The following is a 6000-nucleotide window of genomic DNA, read 5'->3' as shown; positions in this document are numbered from 1 at the left end:
AATCATTCTGTGCCAGAAGGGCACAGCAGTTTCCCTTAGATTCCAGCTTTTATGTATGAGGATTATCTGTATATTTGTCCTTTCCTTCTCCCTCCCAAGATATTCTACTGGGAAATAAATGTATTTTAGCAAAATGAAAAGTAAAGAAATTTGGTAGAATTATTTAGAACTAAGTCTCCCTGTTGCCTGACTTATATTTTATTTTATTTTTCTACTCTTGTGGCCCTCGGTTGTACAGAAAGACAGTCTAATTTACTTTTGTACTTTCTATAGTGATCTAGACATAATGGGTGTTCAGTAAGCATATGATGAAGGGAATCGAATTCTTGATCACCAGCATGATAAAGTCAGGAATTCATTTTCCTAATAGACTAAATTAAAAACTTTTGAAGACAGGTATACAAAGGTGAACAGCATGGCAATACATTAGCAAGGCTGTGTCTGCTGGGCTTTTACTTTAAGTAAAATGTTTCCAACTGCTTCTACATAAAAATCATCAATAATCTTACCATCTTTCTGCTAAAACATCAGTCCACCCTGCTAATTATGGCCTCGCCAAGGTCTGGTCGCTTACTTAAGCCTTCAATCCTCTCTTACTGTGGTTTCTGCCCAACCTGTCAGCAGACTCCACAACTGTATGCCTGCTATTCATGTCCTCTGTTAACAATGACTAAATCCTGAGGAGTGTATGTGGATTTTGCCCAGGTAAACAGCAGCCTCCTATCTGAGCAATGGGATGGCCCTGAGTTGAATAAACATCACAACAATGAATTCCAAAATTCTACTTGCAGTTAGAGTGAAATGAAATGGAAATATGGTTTAGGAACTCACAGAGTGCTTATATTTTGGAGGCCAGTGTACTTCAAGTTTTGTGCTTGGCTTTAGTAAGCTGGTGATTTTCTCTTGCTTACCCTGCTGTAATAGTCAGGTTTAGGGGTCCTGAGTCACACTAACCAAGCAGAGAAGAGCCAGTGCATTCATTTAAGAAACGTATAACTATCAAAGGGGCCAGAAAGTTCCCTAAGAGAGCCTACTCTGCTTTCATAGGATTATCTACATGGGAAGCCAATTATAATCAAAGGGCTATGTAGTGAGTGTGAAATTGGAGCTAGGGATAATCTTAATGGTTAGTGTTATTGAGTTGTGATAGGTTAATTTATCCACTTTGAATAAAATTAATTTAATTCAGTAATTGTTGAGCATCCTCTAGAGCCCCGTGAGGAGGACCCAGCATTGTTGATGGCCTGTCAGTGCAGCCCCTTCCCCGGACAGCCCTGGAAACAATGGCAAACACTGCATCTCTGACTCTCCCTCTGAGCTTCCTGCTGGGACCAGTCAGGATGCAATGTTAGGTTAAAACATTCTAGATTGCATTGCAAGCATGCCTTCATGTGACGTGTACATCACCCAGATGGCACTTATGTCCCCACATCTCCTTCTCAGTACTTTACGGTCCTCTTAAATTATTACTGTAGTTGGTAATTTTAATGGCTAGGTTGACTTACTCCTTTAAAATATAATGATTATTCTTTTTGAAAAGTCACTTTTTTAATATATGCAGTACATGCACATAGTTTAAAATCCAGTAATACAAAAGGATGTAGAGTAAAATCTCCACTTCCCTTCCATCTCTGTCATCTTTTTATTTTATCTTTTATCTCCTTCCAAGTTTTTTATTCCTGCTGCTGGAGCCTGGGAAGGGTACTTAAAAAACACATTCCAAATTGGGTCCTTCTCATGTACATTCTCCCAGCACCCCCACACTTCCCTTATTATTAGCACATAACCTTTTGCTTCCTTATTGTACGTATTATGGTATATATTGTCAGCTCCTTGAGAAATGGGATATTCTGCTATGTTTTATTCCCAGCACTAGCACAGTGAATATACCTAAGTATATGGTACAATAGATATTTGTTGAGTGAATAAATATTATTGGTAACTGACATTTACTGTTTACGATAAGTGGAACAAGATGTTGTACTGTTTATTGTAGTGTATGGATATGGGTTAGTGCCCCACCCATATTTCCCTTACTATTTTGATGCACACAGGACCAACTGCTAACTGTATTTCCTTGCCTGAGAGCTTTCTCTGACCACCAGAACCCCAAATGCAAGGGAATGAGTTAGCCCCTCCCACCAACACCACCAGTAGCCCTCAGCCAATGACTGATGGGAAGTGGATATATATACCCATTTCCTTTCTCCCCAGGGTGGGGTAATTCTGAGGCATGCCTCCTTCATTTTCTTCCATGATTTCAAAGCAAGATTAAACCTCAGTTACATATAATGGTAACTTGTTTGAAAAAGTGTTAGCTGACAACGATGTCCTGAAATTAACATTGTTGTCTTTAATTGGCCTAACTTGGATCATGTGCCCACCTGGACAATCACTAACCCTGCTCTGATTGGCCAGACTTGGGTCACATGTCCATCTTTGGCATCAGGGATGGAATAAATTTCACCAGAATCATCAAGATTGAGAATGAGAAAGGAAAGAAAATCAGAGGCCTTTTTCAGAAAGTGTGGTGGTTAGAGGTAGAACAAAGAACACCCATATTCTATTACAGAGAAAGAACTGAGACTCACTGAAAAGGAAAAAAAATTTTCATTAAGATTTATAGCTGGTCTTAATTATTTATCAGACCTCCTAAGGAAAATAATATTTTTCTATTTTAAACTTTTCCCTGAGAGCCTAAAGTGAAAGATTCTTCTTATAAGTAAGATAGATATTTTTCTTTTGGGGTGGGGGTGGGGACATGATAATATCCACCCCCAGTGAGTCCATAGGTCAAGCATTTGGCTCTTACAAACATATAAAAATATTATTTACCTCTACAAATATATCTGACAGGATTTTTCGAAATAACGTTTAAGGAGTTTTCAGAAAGAAAGAGATAGCTCTGGTGACATCTGGCCATAGAAAGTTTGAGGTGCCAGAGATTTTACACACTTGAAGTTTTTCATATTAAAAGACTTAAAACCTCTGAGTTCTCCTTTCTAAAGTACCTCTTATTTGCTATTAGTTAATTCCTCAAACTTAAAAGATTTACCTTCTCACTGCACATTCTTATTCTTTTATTCACCTACTGCTACTGTCCTAGGAATGCCAGATTTCTTAGCAATTCAGCATGTTCAAATATAAGAATAATAATATCCCCCATCTTCAATTTAGAATTTAATGAGTCATTCTCCTCTCCACAGCAGTGTTCTCTCCTAAAAATCAATATCCTTGGGTAAGGACTAACAACAAAATAAATAAGTAAATAAATAAGTAAATAAAAAAGAATTACCAGGGAGCTTTAAAAATCCTAACATCCAACCTATATCCTAGACCTGTAGTCAGCAAACTGCGGCTTGTGAGCCACATGTGGCTCTTTGGCCCCTTGAGGGTGGCTCTTCCACAAAATACCATGGCCTGGGTGAGTCTATTTTGAAGAAGTGGCATTAGGGGAAGTTTAAGTTTAAAAAATTTGGCTCTAAAAGAAATTTCAATCGTTGTACTGTTGATATTTGTCTCTGTTGACTAATAAGTTTGCCGACCACTGCCCTAGACCTCTAAGAATCTCTAAGAGTCAGATCCAGACTTTAATAGTTTGTAAAGCTCACTCACTGTTGGTGCCTGGATATCAACAGTGAGGGGTATGCAGTCAGCATCTTCCTTGGAAAGATCTTTCTGTTATCATTGTAACCTCTACCTTCCTTATAAATTATATCCATAATTTCAGTTCTTCCTTTTGAAACAATTCAGAATAAATCCAGTTCTCTTCTACCCGACAGCAACCTTCTGCGCAGACACATATACCTTATACTCTGCATTCCAATTAATGTTACTACATATCTATTGTCATTTGGTCCCCATTTTGTCTCAGCAAAGTAGGTATTAATTTATTATTTCAATTTTACAGCTCATTAAGGTGAGATTCATAGAAGTTACCACTTGAGCAAAATCATACCCAATAAGTGTCAGAGGCACAGCTCAAGCTATGCCTCAAGCTAGTAAATCTGTGATATAGAATCTGTATGTTTGTTAATACATCTAAGATGACATTGGTTTTTTTTTTTTTTTTACCAGCTTTATTGAGATACAATTCACATACCATGAAATTTAAAACATACAATTCAGTAGTTTTTAGTATATTCATAGATTGTGCAACTATCCTAACAACCAGATTTTAGAACATTTTCATCACTCCAAAAAGAAATCCTGAATCCCATTCACAGTCACTATCTCTTTTCTCCTCACTCCAGCCTCTGGAAAAATATGTTCTGTTTATACAATGGGATAACATTCAGCTATAAAAAGGAATGAAGTACTGACACATGCTATAAAATGAATGAAACTTGAAAACATTATGGGAAATGAAGGAAGCCAAGTCACAAAAGATCACATATTATGTGATTCCATTTATATAAGATGCCCAGAATAGGCAAATCTATAGAGCCATTAGCTTTTGGGGGAAAAAGTTGTAGTAAAATATATATAATGTAAAATTTATCCTCTTATCCATTTTTCAGTGTATAATTCAGTGGCATTAAGTATACGCACAGTGTTGTTCAACCATCACCACCATTGATCTTCAGAACTTTTTTTATCATCCCAACTGAAACTCTGTGCTCATTAAACCATAGCTCCTGCAGACCTTGGCAACAACCATTCTACTTCCTGTCTCTATAAGCTTGACTGTTTTAGGCATTGCATATAAGTGGAATCATGCAGTATTTGTCCTTTGTCTCCTTGATTACATTACCTAGAATAATGTCTTCAAGGTTCATCCTTGCTGTTGCATGTGTCAAAATTTCTTTCTTCTAAGTTTGAATAATAATCACATATACACATAAGAAGTTACATATATATGAAATTACATATATATAAATAATATTTTTTATCCACCTCTCAGTGGGCACTTGGGTTGCTTCTACCTTGGGCTACTGTGAATAATGCTGCTATAAACTAGATTGTACAAATGCCACAATTATATCTGAGATTCTGCTTTCAATTCTTTTGAGTATATGCTCAGAAGTGGAATTGCTGAGAAATGGTACGTTAATGTTTACATTTTTCAAGGAATGACAATACTACTGCCCTTGGATTTTGTGAGCAGTCCATTTACTTACTTTATATAAAAGCTTCCATCCGATTTACCATTTGTATGGACCAGGCCAAACCTGCCTGTGAGCCATTCCAGGTCCCGAACAATGAGGTGAGACACCAGCACGCCACTTCCCACCACTACCGGTAGCACTGCTTTTCATAAACTATTAGGCTAATGAAATGTTTTATTTTTTGAAAACTCAGGGACTCAAACTGATTCTCAGCATATTGTCTGTTGACTTGAAGGAAAATCTGAAAGTAGTTCTTCATTTTTAATAATCCTGTGAGTCAGAAACTTTTCTCCTGGCCCATGGATGTTCACAGAAAAGCCATTTATGAATAGGTGGCTTCTGCATGTGGCCCAAACAGTATGTTATACACTGAATTTTAGTCAGAGAAGAATCAATTTGCATCCCCTAATGGTTTAGCTACAGTCATGCCTCAAGGCATAAGAATAGACTGGATTTTGTATCACTTTATTTGTCTGACTCATGAGGGAAAAGACAGATTGAAGCAGTTTCTGAAATGGAAAGGAGAGAAGTACTACCCATTTTCCTTACCCTCAAGTGCTTTCTTCCCTCCCCTACCTCTCCTAAATGTTATTTTCCCCGGGGGGGAAAAAGGTATTCATAGCCCTAAATTCCTCAATTTATCACTAACATTTTCTTTGCAAGAGCAATGGATAGAAAACCACCAGGCGGAGAATCCAAGATGGCAGCAGAGCTGGTGGAAGCTATGCTCACCTCCTCCCAGGACCAAACTGGAATTACAGCTAAAATATAAAGCAAGCAACCTGAATAACCAACTGATGACTAGCTGAAGAAAAGGATTTATAGAAGAAGCCACCTCGAGATTGGTAGGAAGGGCAGAGATGTGAAGAGAGCTGGCCCAGCTGAGATTTTG

The sequence above is a fragment of the Pipistrellus hanaki genome (assembly GCF_964339955.1).
Source record: "Pipistrellus hanaki genome assembly, chromosome: 5".
NCBI lineage: Eukaryota > Metazoa > Chordata > Mammalia > Chiroptera > Vespertilionidae > Pipistrellus > Pipistrellus hanaki.
This window is presented reverse-complemented; position numbering follows the sequence as displayed.